General features: G+C 46.9%; 1 protein-coding gene across 2 annotated transcripts in view; it reads right to left on the minus strand.

Annotated features, from left to right (window-relative positions):
- Nucleotides 1–14,899, minus strand: part of LOC309334648 (uncharacterized protein) — a 193,453-nt gene that overhangs the window by 125,158 nt on the left and 53,396 nt on the right. Inside the window, exon 2 of one of the 2 annotated variants that reach the window (XM_081849116.1) lies at nucleotides 7,365–7,490. The exons of the other annotated variant lie outside the window; for it this stretch is intronic. The gene's annotated coding sequence lies outside the window, so the exon portion shown is untranslated. The remainder of the gene's footprint in view (nucleotides 1–7,364; nucleotides 7,491–14,899) is intronic. 2 annotated transcript variants of the gene reach the window in all.

Consider the following 14,899-nt stretch of genomic DNA (forward strand, 5'->3'; position numbering starts at 1 on the left):
TGCAGCTGAATAGAACTTTTAATCTCCTGGAAACTGCAGAAATGGAACACTATTTTGTCTACAGAGGTCTACACACTACAGGAAACAATGGAACTATCTGTTGGAAAATGAAAGGATCATGATGTAATGTTTTGTTCCTGAACAACAAGCCTCTGCAGGGATATTAGAAACTTTTGGAGAAAGAACATTTCTGTGGGAGAACAGGGAAACAAAAAGGAGGAGAATGGCCGACAAGAACAAGGAAATAACAAGAACTGGACAGAAATGGAAAGGGGATATTTGGGATATCCAGATTTGACAAGCTTAGGATTTAAAATTGGAGTTTTTACTCCTGGATATAAAATCTGGATAGAAGAATTGGACCCTCTTCTCGTTAGACTTCTTTTAGGATTGGACATTCGTAATTTAATGATTGGACATTCGCAATTAATAAGACTGGCAAAGAATCAGAGGATGTGGGTTTAACGCAATGTGGGAACTCCAGGAAGATATTAGAGATGGAGGGCTAGGAGGAACGTAACAGGGAAAAAGGGGAGGGAAAGTTGGAATCCAAAGGTTGTAAAATTATTATTTAATTTTATGTTTTGTTTTGTTTTTTTGTATTATGTTTGAAAGGGGAAACTCGTGGAAGGGAATAGATCGATCTTAGGGGGATGGAATTACGCTAAACTGGTAATGGAGGATGATTGCAATTTGGGGATAAGAATTTGTTGAACCTAATTGTTTATTTGGAAGATTTGGAATACATGAGGGGGTGGGGAGGGGAAGTCCTAGTTATTGGAAAAAGTTTATAAATTGGATTTAATTTGTTTTAATTTGGAAAACCTTAATAAAAATTATTTTTTAAAAAAAAATGAAGTTATGGAACTGGAATACAAATGGATGAATGATAAAAGAAAACGAAATAATATTGAACAATTTCTAAAGAAGAAAAATTTGGACATTATTTGTTTACAAGAAACACATGTAGCAAGGAGGCATAAAAAATCTTTAGAAAGAAACTCTAAAATTACTGCATGTGTGGGGTTGAAGGAGAATGTAATGAAAATGTTTTATAGATGGTATATCACACCAGTAAAATTGGCAAAAATGTATAAAACATGTAATAAGTGCTGGAAATGTAAAGAAAAGGAGGGTACATTCTACCACATGTGGTGGGAATGTAAAAAAGTAAAGAGCTTCTGGGAGGAAATATATAACGAACTGAAAAAGATGTTAAGATATACATTTGTTAAGAAACCAGAAGTTTTTTCTTTTAGGGATTACAGGAAAGAAATAAGAAGAAAAGACTTAAAACTTTTCCAGTACGCAATTACAGCAGCAAGAATTTTAATGGCCCAAAAATGGAAACAAGAGGAAGTACCGACAATCCAAGAATGGAGAATGAAACTAACGGACTATTCGGAACTTGATAAACTGACCGGGAAAATAAGATATATCCGAAACTGTCAGGGAACTGCCATTGGAGCCCAGGGTGTGGCAAGGCTTCCAGATGCAGGAGAGGGAACCAGCAGGGAGAGAGGGAGAACTTCCGCTGAGGAAGGAGAGGAGGAGGAGGGGGCGTCGGAGGGAAGGCTCAGGGACGCTTCCAGCGAGACCAGCGGAGAGAACTCAGGGACCTCCCATTGGACGCCCACTCTGCGCAGAAAGCTGTTGCGCAGGGAATCTAGGCGGAGACTCACTGTCAAGGAGCTCTTATGTTGGAAGAAATTCAGGAAACGCCCACTGACGGATTCTGCCAGTGATTAAGACAACCACGAAGTAAGGGCTGTCCGGTTGGGGAAAGTTTTAAGCCAACTACTCAGCTTGGAGCTGCTCTGCGCTTACGCACAAGCAACCCCTTATCCCATTACAGAAACCAATAGCTCATCGAAGATGGGGGGAAATTTGTAGAATATCTGAAAAATATATGTGAGGTGCAAACAACGCTAGTGGGGTTTCAAGAAGCACTGTAAAACTCTAAGAGGTATTGTTTAAAGGAAATAGAAAAAGGAGGGAAGATAAATGACAATACAATGAAAGGAATGTGTACTGAACGTTAAAAATGGATGATTATCAGAAAGCGAAGGAAGACCAAAAATTTGAATTTTGTTAAAATTTGCTAAAATTTGGATAATATTGTATGATTGTATTGAAAATTAATAAAAAATATTTTTTTTAAAAAAAATACTATAGGAAGTTTTACCATGCAAAAGAAGAAGACCAAGAGGAAATGGAAAGATACATAGCACAAAATAGACTCCCAACAATAGCAGATTGGAAAATAGAACAACTAAATTTACCAACAGCGATGATGGAGGTGCAGAAATCTTAAAAGCAAAGATAGGAAAGTCCCCAGGTAAGGATGGATTATCGGCGGCATTTTATAAGAAGTTAGAAGATATATTATCAGAACCAATGAAACGGTACTGAACGGAATTTTAAAAGAAGGAAGAATACCAAAATCATGGGAAGAAGCATTTATCACACTGATACCCAAACAAGGAGCAGATCCAACACTAATCAAAAATTATAGACCTATATCATTGTTCAATAATGGTTATAAAATATTTGCTAACATCCTAGCCAACAGATTAAAAAAAAGTATTGAATGAAGTAATACACAGAGATCAGCTGGCTTCTTACCAGGCAGATACATGAACAATAAAATGAGAAACATAATTGATATTTTAGAATATTTAGAAGCAAGATCAGATAAAAAAGCCATTTTGATGCTGATAGACATGGAGAAGGTCTTCGACAACATCTCTTGGAGCTTCATTGTCAGGAACTGCATCAGTGCTGGAGGGAGAGAGCAAAAGCCAGAGGGATTCCAGAGAGCGTCCAGGGATCGGGAGAAGCAGCCATCTTCTGGGGAAGAGAATCAGCGTAGCACCAGTGGAGAACGGGGGCAGATGGGGGAAGCGGCGAGGCGGTCCCATGGCTCCTTGCCTGGGACCAGCAGGGAGAGTAGGGGTCCTCCGTTGCCCACGCCCTCCTTGCGCAGAAGGCTTCCGCGCAGAGAGAGTAGGAGGAGACTAGGCGTCAAAGAGCTTCTTTGCTGGAAGAAGTTTAAGAAACACCCACTGACGGATTCCGCCAGCGATTGAGTCAGCCACGGGTAAGTGGCTGTCCGGACAGAAAAGGTTCACTTAGGCAACCCAGCCAGGTGTTTGCACCCGCCGGGGAGATAAGCACCGGCTTACGCACGAGCAACCCCTAGAACCATTACATTCATGAAAAAAAAATACAGAAAAAGCAGGACTTGGAGAAAATATTATTAGGGGTGTTGAGGCAATATTTGAAATCAGAGAGCCAAATTGATACTAAATAGTGAAATAAGAGAAGAATTTAAAGTAAGTTAAGGGGACCAGGCAAGGCTGCCCCCTTTCGCCTCCACTTTTTATTACGGTACTAGAATTCTTAGCAATGACAACAAGGAGTGACCAAGATAAAAGGTCTAACAATGGGGAAGAAGTCGCACAAGATGAAGGCTTTGCAGACAATTTAATTCTAACTACTGAAAATCTGGAGGAAAGCATACCAGAAATAATAGGGAAAATCCTTAAATTTGGAAGTGGCAGGATTTAAATTAAATAAAAATAAGACTAGTATGCTAGCAAAAAATATGTCAACACAGGAAAAAGAAGAACTAAAGAAAATATCAGGATTGGAAACAGTAAATAAAACTAAGGTATTTGGGAATCTGGCTGACAAATGAAAACACCAATCTATTTAAAGACAATTATATTAAAACATGGAAAGAAATCAATTTTGAATCATATAATAAGAAAATTGATATATAGAGTATAGGAAAATCATAAAGTGGTCTTAGAACCTAAAACCCCCTGGTGGATTTCACCTCAGGAAGCAATAACTGGGGGAAAGAAAAATATGGAATTGAATTGGGCCACTTTCACTGCCTTGTTGTGACGAAGGGGCTTGAATAACTCAGAGACGCTATGAGCTAAGCTGTGCAGGGCCACCCAAGACGGACAGGATATAATGGAGAGTTTTGACTAAACGTGATCCACCTGGAGCAGAAACCGGCAAGCCACTCCAGTATCCCTGCCAAGAAAACTCCATGGACAAAGACAACAGGCAAATAAAAGTTATGACACTGGAAGACGAGCATCTCAGGTCGTAAGGCGTCTAACATGCTACTGAGGAAGAGCGGAGGACAAGGACAAGTAGATCCCCCCCCCCCCGTAGTGTGGTTGCTGACCTTGAGGCAGACATCATGGAGAGTGAAGTCAAAAGGGCCTTAGAAAGCATTGCTAATAACAAGGCCAGTGGAAGTGATGGTATTCCAGCTGAACTATTTAAAATTTTAAAAGATGATGCTGTTAAGGTGCTACACTCAATATGCCAGCAAGTTTGGAAAACTCAGCAGTGGCCAGAGGATTGGAGATCAGTCTACATCCCAATCCCAAAGAAGGGCAGTGCCAAAGAATGCTCCAACTACCGCACAATTGCACTCATTTCACACGCTAGCAAGGTTATGCTTAAAATGCTAAAAGGCAGACTTAAGCAGCATGTGGACCGAGAACTCCCAGAAGTGCAAGCTGGATTTCGAAGGGGCAGAGGAACCAGAGACCAAATTGTAAACATGCGCTGGATTATGGAGAAAGCTAGAGAGTTCCAGAAAGACATCTGCTTCTGCTTCATTGACTATGCAAAAGCCTTTGACTGTGTCGACCACGGCAAACTATGGCAAGTTCTTAAAGAAATGGGAGTGCCTGATCACCTCATCTGTCTCCTGAGAAATCTCTATGTGGGACAAGAAGCTACAGAATTGGGAAAGGAGTACGGCAAGGCTGTATATTGTCTCCCTGCTTATTTAACTTATAAGCAGAATTCATCATGCGAAAAGCTGGGCTGGATGAATCCCTAGCCGGAATTAAGATTGCCGGAATAAATATCAACAACCTCAGATATGCAGATGACACAACCTTGATGGCAGAAAGTGAGGAGGAATTAAAGAACCTTTTAATGAGGGTGAAAGAGGAGAGCACAAAATATGGTCTGAAGCTCAGCATCAAAAAAACGAAGATCATGGCCACTGGTCCCATCACCTCCTGGCAAACAGAAGGGGAAGAAATGGAGGCAGTGAGAGATTTTACTTTCTTGGGCTCCAGGATCACTGCAGATGGTGACAGCAGCCACAAAATTAAAAGACGCCTGCTCCTTGGGAGAAAGGCGATGGCAAACCTAGACAGCATCTTAAAAAGTAAAGTAAGCTGATCACCGAAGAATTGATGCTTTTGAATTCTGGTCTGGAGGAGACTCTTGAGAGTCCCATGGACTGCAAGAAGATCCAACCTCTCCATTCTGAAGGAAATCAGCCCTGAGTGCTCACTGGAAGGACAGATCCTGAAGCTGAGGCTCCAAGACTTTGGCCACCTCATGAGAAGAGAAGACTCCCTGGAAAAGACCCTGATGTTGGGAAAGATGGAGGGCACAAGGAGGAGACAACAGAGGACGAGATGGCTGGGTAGTGTTCTCGAAGCTACCAGCATGAGTTTGGCCAAACTGCGGGAGGAAATAAAACACCACCTAACAGGGTGGATCCAGTATCACCAAATAAATGAGGTCTTCAAAGCTGACAAGAAAAAGGGCATTGGATTTCAGCATTGGATAAATAATTATTACAAAACAAAATAAACATAATTTCTAAAATGTATGGAATCTTATTGGAGTGGAAGAATATGGATGAACAGGTAAAGGCGGTAATGATCAAATTGTCTATGGATTTAGGGAAACCTATTCAATTAACATCATGGGAAAAATTATGGAAGGAGAGTTGAAATTTTATGGCTTGTGAGGCAATAAAAGAAAATTTGATAAAATGTTTTATAGATGGTATTTAACACCAACCAAGATATGTAAAATGTATAAAAGAAAATCAAAATTATGTTGGAGGTGTAACCAAGTAGAGGGGACACTTCTGCATATGTGGTGGCTATGTGATAAAATCAAGGGCTTCTGGGATACAGTGTATGAAGAACTAAAGAAAACATTTGAACAAAATTTTGCCCCCCAAACAGAAGCCTTTTTATTTGGAATATTGGATGTAGGTATACCAAAACAAAAAAAGAAAATATTTCTTTACGCCACAGTGGCAGCAAGAACATTAATTGCCAAAAACTGGGGGAAATGAAATTATTCTGACAAAAAAAAGCTCTCTTTGGAGGAGGGTCCCTGGCACTCGGGGAGAGACCATAAATTTTGTAACTACTCCGGGTCAACGCTATCTTTCCCCTTAATTTCTCATGAAGTTTCCTAATACCAGTTATACCATATGCCTTATACCATTTTATAAAATTCTCTGATTATCCCTGCTGTGTTTTATTTAATGGAAATTGAGATTGGTTTCCTAGGTGAAGCTTTTTCCACATTCTAAACAGTCCCCTGTAGGAAATATTTCATGGAAAATTAGATTCACCACCTGAATGAAGCTCTTTCTACATTCCAAGCACTGATCTGGTTTCTGACCTGCATGAAGCTTTTTCCAAACACTCTTCTGTATGAAGTATCCTATGGGAATAGTGGGTGGAGCTGCGAAGGAAGCTTTCCCAACATTTCAAGCACTTATTTATTCCCACCTTTAGTTCTTTCATGTGAAGTGAGGCTCTCCTTGTGAACAAAGAGCTTTCCTTGATGGGAAGTGGACTGGGAGCTCCGACTAAAGTTCTCTCCACACTCTGAATATTTATATGGTTTCTCCATTATGTGGATTTTTCTTGTTGTCTCCTTCCTTCTTCCTTTCCAATTCACCACCTACAACCTACAATCTACTGTTATATGGCAGTATTATTATCATTAATAATAATAATAATAATAATGCCCTGAGGAAGAAATCGAGGCTGAAATGAATGAACAATGCAAATGAATGCTTGTGAAAGAGGAAGAAGGGAAATGAATTACTGCCTTTTCTGGCTGATATTATCTAACTTATTTATGGGAACCGGAGATTCAAAAAGCCTGGCTCTTTCCAGGGATAGATTTAATTTGGCTCAGTCGTGGAATCCGCTCCATCTCCAAGCTCAGTCATTTCTTTGCTCAACCAAAAACAGACAGATGCAGAAAGGGAAACAGAAAATTAGACAGGATGTACCTCCACGCCCCTGAGATCTCTGAAGCCTACATGAAAGAAGGCCTGGGCAGCGCAGAGCAGCCTCATCCTGGTTTGAAAAGGCAGGACTGGTGGAAGAATATTCCCAGACAGAACAGGAGATGCATCTCCTATGGAGAGTTGTGGGTGGGTTAACATCTCAGATGCTGCAGGTGGCGCTATGGGGCTCCCTCAAAATAGAGGAGGTTTGTCCTTCAGAGATCTGTATGGAATTTCAAAACTGATCTCATGATCCAGCAGGGAGCCTTACCAGAGAGGCCACGATCCCAGGATTCTCCTCCTTGACTTCCTTCTGCAGAGCTCTCTGGTCAGGATCCAGCAAAGCCCAGTCCTCCTCTGTGAAAGGAAGAGCTACGTCTTCAAAGCCCACTGGACCCTAAGGGGAAAAGGGAGAAGAAAGATGATATTTTTCTACACATTGCTCTCTTCTTTTCTGTAACAATTTTGTTGTGTATTTTAATGATGTGTAAGTGGGGCAATTCCATAAAACAATAATTTTATTATCTACGCAGCACTCATCTTCAAGTAAATCTTTGCAAGCATTCCCATTTTCCAGATGGAAGGACCTCCTCTCCCTTCATCTGGTGGGGTGGCCCCTCCCCCTGCCCTCAAGCCAACTTCAAGGGGCACCAGGAGGGGGAGGGGAGGGAATGTTGGTTGGTTGGCATCCATGTGTCTTAGGAGACCACGGAAGAGTGTGTCTTTGGGAGTGAGGTCCGGTTGTTGGAGGGTAACAGCACCAGCCCTGGGTGTGGAGAGCGACAGGGGAGAGACATGTGTTGTTGCATCTGGGACACAGGAAGAGGTCCTGTTTGCTGCTGCAGATGCTGACGGGCTTTTCCTCTCCCTGTGCTCCCCCCACGTGGGAATGTTCCCCTCTGGCTGCAGCCTCTGCTCACAAAGGTGACTTTTCCCTCCCTCTGAAGGGGGTTTATTTCCTTGACCCCAAGCCCCCTCCCCAAAAGGAAGGCAGCATCTGGATCCCAAGGAAGAGCAGAGCTGCATATTTCCTGCAAACTCGCCCCCTCCCTGGCTTGGCAGAGAGGACAAAGGAGGACCCCCTGCTCCCTGACTTGGGGGTCTCCCCCCACTGTGCATGATCTGAGCAGGGACCCCCAGGCCCCTCCCTGCCCCCCTGGGACCCCCTTCTCCCCATGGCACCCTCAGGGGGAGGAGAGAGGAGACTCACCGGAGTCCAGGAGAGAGAAGAAAGCAGGGAGGGAGGGGGAGGGGGAATTTACCCATGGAGGACCTTCCCCCTCCCCCTCCCCTTCCCGTCCTCTCTAGGACTCCAGCTCTGCTCCTCTTAACCCTTGCCGAGCCCAGGGCCCCCCCAGCCCAGCCCCCCCTCTGCCCCCCGGAGCCCCCCTGGGAGCCCGACTCGGCGCCAGGGAGACGGGGCTTCCCCAGGAGTCTCCTCGAGAGCAGGCGCCAGGGAGGAAGAGGAGTCCCAGATCCCCCCAAGGGAGACCCTTCCAAGTCTGCCCTCCAGCTCCCCCTCTTCCCTGGGGCAGCCCCACTGAATCGGGGAGACGCCTCCTTCCCTGGGACGTGGAGGCTGGCAGGCCCAGCTGGGCTTCTTCCAGGCTCTGGCGGAGTCAGGCTTGGGGGGCCCTTTCCCCCCTCAGTCCGCCCCCCACACCCAGGGGGCCCCCTCAGCCCTCCTTCTTGGGGGTCTCCCTCCGCTCCCCCCCTCAGTCCGCCCCCCACACCCAGGGGGTCCCCTCAGCCCTCCTTCTTGGGGGTCTCCCCCACTTCCCCCCTCAGTCCACCCCCCACACCCAGGGGGTCCCCTCAGCCCTCCTTCTTGGGGGTCTCCCTCCGCTCCCCCCTCCCAGTCCGCCCCCCACACCCAGGGGGTCCCCTCAGCCCTCCTTCTTGGGGGTCTCCCTCCACTCCCCCCTCCCAGTCCGCCCCCCACACCCAGGGGGTCCCCTCAGCCCTCCTTCTTGGGGGTCTCCCTTCCCTCCCCCCTCCCAGTCCGCCCCCCACACCCAGGGGGTCCCCTCAGCCCTCCTTCTTGGGGGTCTCCCTCCACTCCCCCCTCTCAGTCCGCCCCCCACACCCAGGGGGCCCCCTCAGCCCTCCTTCTTGGGGGTCTCCCTCCACTCCCCCCTCTCAGTCCGCCCCCCACACCCAGGGGGCCCCCTCAGCCCTCCTTCTTGGGGGTCTCCCTCCACTCCCCCCTCTCAGTCCGCCCCCCATACCCAGGGGGCCCCCTCAGCCCTCCTTCTTGGGGGTCTCCCTCCACTCCCCCCTCTCAGTCCACCCCCCATACCCAGGGGGTCCCCTCAGCCCTCCTTCTTGGGGTCTCCCCCGCTCCCCGCCTCAGTCCGCCCCCCACACCCAGAGGGCCCCCTCAGCCCTCCTTCTTGGGTGTCTCCCTCCGCCCCCCCATCTCAGTCCGCCCCCCACACCCAGGGCGTCCCCTCAGCCCTCCTTCTTGGGGGTCCCCCTCCGCCCCCCTCTCAGTCCGCCCCCCACACCCAGGGGGTCCCCTCAGCTCTCCTTCTTGGGGGTCTCCCTCCGCTCCCCCCTCTCAGTCCGCCCCCACCCAGGGGGCCCCCTCAGCCCTCCTTCTTTCCAGGCTACAGGAGGACTGCAGCTGTTCTTCCTTGGGATCCAGATGCTGCCTTCCTTTTGGGGGAGGGGGCTTTGGGTCAAGAAAATAAACCCCCTTCAAATTGCACTTGGGCAAAAAATATGAGAGGCACAAATACAAGATGGGTGACACCTGGCTTGAGAGCAGTACATGTGAAAAGGATCTAGGAGTCTTGGTTGACCACAAACTTGACATGAGCCAACAGTGTGACGCGGCAGCTAAAAAAGCCAATGCAATTCTGGGCTGCATCAATAGGAGTATTGCATCTAGATCAAGGGAAGTAATAGTGCCACTGTATTCTGCTCTGGTCAGACCTCACCTGGAGTACTGTGTCCAGTTCTGGGCACCACAGTTCAAGAAGGACACTGACAAACTGGAACGTGTCCAGAGGAGGGCAACCAAAATGGTCAAAGGCCTGGAAACGATGCCTTATGAAGAACGGCTAAGGGAGCTGGGCATGTTTAGCCTGGAGAAGAGGAGGCTAAGGGGTGATATGATAGCCATGTTCAAATAGGTGTGGTAAACCTGTTGACGACGGCACCACCAGCTTCGCCCGCCTGCTGCCCGTCCCGACTGAGGACCACAGGGCCTCATACGTCTGCCACGTGGGCCACGCCGGGCTGTAGTGAATGGATATACATATTATTCATCTTATTGTTTCCAATTCTATCCTTTATAATCATATTGCAAATGTTTCTTAAAATCCTGCCAATGTGTTAACTTGTATACATTGCTTTGATATATATGCAATAAAAACTTCCCATTTATTAAAAGAAATAATGTATCTGTACCAAGAATTTGAGCAGATGATTATGTTTAAAACATATCCGGCGCTGTGGTGTAGAGATCCCCTCCGGTGCCCCACCCCCCCTTTCCCAGAGTTGGCGACTTTTTTGGGGTAGCTGACACCACGCCTTACACATTATCTCTAACAAGCCCTTAGAACAAAATAAAATGAAAATCTAATTAGGTCCTCGATTCCAAAGAAAGACTCATTCAAGACTCAGCAGTTCTTCTAATTCATCCTCATGATTCAAATCACCACATATCCAAAAGTTCAAGCAATCACCAGGCTGGGATAGCAGGCTTGTTGGTTTTTGAATCTCTGGTGTAGATTTTTTTTCCAATTTCGTTGTTCTGTATGGGACAATGACAATTAAGATTATCATATTGTATCGTTGTTCTTTAAATAAATTAATAAAGACACAGAAAATGAGGTTCCCGGCCAATTTGTGTTTAAGTACAAAGCTGACATTTTCAAATATTGTGGGGGGTGGGGTGGGTGGGGGTGTAAAGCAGTGACATCCTGAACCTAAAAAGGACCCAAAACCGGGTTCACAAAGGCTGCAGCCCTAACTGCCCTTACCTGAGAGTAAGCCCTGCTGAATCTAATAGGACCTTACTTCTGAGTAGACAGTAGGACTGCAGCAAGAAACACAGCTGGGGATTAGGGCTTTCTGTTTTAAGTCTTAACCAGAGGAAAATGTAATATTGGAGGTTAGGGGAAAAGGAATATGAATAGATTGGGGGGGGGGGAGGGGCCTGACGAGAGACCAGAAACCACAGGTAGCAAGAGAAGGCACACTTTCTGGGGCGAGGACTGCAGAGGGACACCACAGTTGGGTTGTGCGTGTGCGTGTTTTTCAGAGAAATGTAGAATTGGAAGGGCCCTGCGGGTCATCTAGCCCAACCCCCTGCAATGCTTTTTAGCGTGCATTGATCTCAGAAACCTTCAGTGCCTTTCTTTTTTAATTGGACAGGCAATTAACACCCGGACACTGAGGTCCAGATCCGAGGTCCTTCTGGCGGTTCCCTCCCTGCGAGAAGTGAGGGTACAGGGAACCAGGCACAGGGCCTTCTCGGTGGTGGCGCCCGCCCTGGGGAACGCCCTCCCACCAGATGTGAAGGAAATAAACAACTATCTGACAATTAGAAGACATCTGAAGGCAGCTCTGTATAGGGAAACTTTTAATGTTTAACAGACCATTGTATTTTAATACTTTGTTTGAAGCCGCCCAGAGTGGCTGGTGAAGCCCAGGCAGATGGGAGGGGTATAAATAATAAATTATTATTATTATTATTATTATTATTATTATTATTATTATTATTAACAAGCTTGTTTCACAAATAAGGGAGAAGGAGGGTTACTGGCTTGGTTTGGTTTGCCTTTGTTCTAGTTTCTAGCATGTGCTTAGTACTGTAGTTTCAGGCTGTGAGCCACCCTGATATCTATGGGGGGAGGGCAGTAGTAGTAGTAGTAGTAATAATAATAATAATAATAATAATAATAATAATAATAATAGTGATGATATTTTTCGCAGGGCTTGGAGTGGGTGATGGCCAGCTACTGGAATGCATGGAGACGGTGCTAAATGGTCTGGCTTGCTTTACAACCCCTAGGGACCTTGGTGGGTGGGCAGAGAAGGAGCCCCCCCCCCAGAAGAAGAAGAAGAAGAAGAAGAAGAAGAAGAAGAAGAAGAAGAAGAAGGAAGAAGAAGAAGAAGAAGAAGAAGAGGAAGAAGAAGAAGAGGAAGAAGAAGAAGAAGAAGAAGAAGAAGAGGAAGAAGAAGAAGAAGAAGAAGAAGAAGAAGAAGAGCAGCGATGGGAGGAGGCTTCCCTTCCCCGGGAAAGAGTTGCCCGTAATATCCAACACAGGGCACGATTCCAGGGAGAGAGAGAAACCAGGGCAGCAGCAACTGCTGCTGCTACTCATGAGTAGGGGCAGATGTAGCTGAAGAGGACGGGCAAGGGGAGCCTGCCAGCAGGGCTGCAAACCCAGCGCGGAGGCTCCCTAGCCAGAGGAAGAAAGGGGGCGAGGGGGGGGGGCTGGCTGGCTGGCAGGTGCAGGGAAAGGGGAGGCGGCCAGCAAAGCCGCGCATCTCTCCCGCTCGCTGGGGCGCCCCCGAGAAGCCAGTGCCCTGGCGCAAGCCCCCAGGAAGCCCAACAGGAAAGAGGGCTCGGATGTCTGGGCTTGTGAGTCTGTCCCTATATGTCAGGAGTGCTCCGATGGTGTTTCCTGCTTGGCAGGGGGCTGGACTCGATGGCCCTTGGGGTCTCTTCCAACTCTAGGATTCTAGGATGATTCTATGACCCCTGACTTAGCTGGGATTCCTTGAAGGGGGTTGGGCTAGATGACCGCCGGGGTGCCCTCCCAACTAGGATTCTGTGAATTGGCACTGATCAAGTCGGGCATGGGGTGGAGGATATGGGGGTGGGGCGAAGGTGCAGCTTGGGGACCTGCAATGGGTGGCCAAGGCAGGGTGGGGGTCTGACGTCGCCCCCCTTCTCCCTCGCTGACGCCCGCCTTCTGCTTTCACGATGAACAGAGGGATCTCCTTTGCCTAAAGATGCCAGAATAATACATCAGCGGAGATCCCTGCATTGCAGGGAGTCTCTTCCAACGCTTATGATTGCCCTAGGATCTTTGTGCTGAGAAAATGGGGAGAGTGGCTCAAGGGCAGAAAGGCAGGCGGCGCTTGCAAGCTGAGACTCCCTGCACACAGAGACAGATTTATCTTTTTTTGTTTACTTGCGTTAGCAGAGAATCCGAAGGTCTGCCAGGGACACTGAACTCGCCAGCCCATAACACAGGTTTGCATTCTGTTTGCATTTGCTGGCATGCATGCAAATGTGGACCCTCTTTCAGAGCAGATAAACAACCACACTCTGCAGGCTCCCGGCAGGGCTCAGTCTCAGCCGGGGAGAGAATCAAGAGGGTTTTCTGGGCCCATGTGGTGGATCAGGCCCTCTGCCCTGCCTGTAATCTGGTGACAAAACCAGCATTGCAGGTGTTGTAAATAAAAATATGCCCTTTTCCCTTATGGGGTATCCAAGAGCCCATATAGAGTCCTTACATAGGTTCCATATAGGTAGGAGAAAATAACAGAGGCCAACCAGAGAATATTGAGAAGCAAAGCAGCTAGTAAGCCTGATCTTTATTAATCTGTTGAAACAGGAAAGGAGGAGGACCCACAAGAATGCTGTGCAAGGACTTTTGAAATTCCCATCCTGTAGATCAAGACCACCCCCAGAAACATTACACATACATCACAGAAGGCGTGTAACCTAAGACCACCCCTCAGATACATCACAGAAAAGGTGGTCTTAAAACAGAAATCTCAATATTGTTTTTCTCTTATGCTTGTTTATTTCCTGTCTGGCAGGTTATTTGATTGGATTGCCTGGGGAGCCCGGCCATTCCTTTGTAGTGATAAATACTTACCGTATTTTTCGCTCTATAGGACGCACCAGACCATAAGATGCACCTAGTTTTTGGAGGAGGAAAACAAGAAAAAAAAAATTCTGAATCTTAGAAGCCAGAACAACAAAAGCAGTGATCCCTCTTGCTGTTCTGGCTTCTGGGATAGCTGTGCAGCCTGCATTCGCTCCATATGACGCACACACATTTCCCCTTACTTTTTAGGAGGGAAAAAGTGAGTCTTATAGAGCAAAAAATATGGTAGTTCCTGGGCCAGGTCACAGGCTCACACCCTATTCAAACACCCTTAAGACCATTTTCCTTAAACTTTTTGATTTTTATTATTTAGTTTAATTCTATAAGGTAATATTTCTAGTCGATTATTTCTCGTTTCAGGGATTTTCACGGTATTTCATTTGTTTTGTGTAACCTTGCGGCCTATTGAACCCCTTGCCCTCCTGCTTCACAACAGCTTTCGCCTGTCCAGGTGCAGCTGCCTGGGAGAGGGACAAGGCTGATGCACCTGCAGCTGGTGGCCAGTCTTTTGTAATGATAAATACTTAGTTCCTGGGCCAGGTCACAGGCTCACACCCTATTCAAACTCCCTTAAGACAGGATTTGTGAAGGAAAAGACAATGGGGAGGCTTTTCCACTTTGACCTTGCGGAGAAAACATTTGCTCAGTTTAGGAATCAAAATGGCTCCAGGTTGGCCTCCCTGTGCTGATCCATGTATGTGCGGTTATGAACATTACCATACATCTAAGGCCATAAAATTCCTATCACACAGGCCATTGGACTAGATGTGATTCAGAAGGAAGCAGGAACCCCAAACAGAACCACTGAGTCTCTGCCCCCACCTGCCACTCCCCGCTCCCTGGAAGGGGCATTCAGAAGCTTCCAGAATAAGCCGGTGGTCAGCTGGGAAAGATGCTTCAGCTGGGAGTTCTGCATCGCAGGGGCGTGGGACTAGATGACCTTTGGAGG

Source organism: Podarcis erhardii (genome assembly GCF_964252035.2).
Source record: "Podarcis erhardii genome assembly, chromosome: 2".
Lineage (NCBI taxonomy): Eukaryota > Metazoa > Chordata > Lepidosauria > Squamata > Lacertidae > Podarcis > Podarcis erhardii.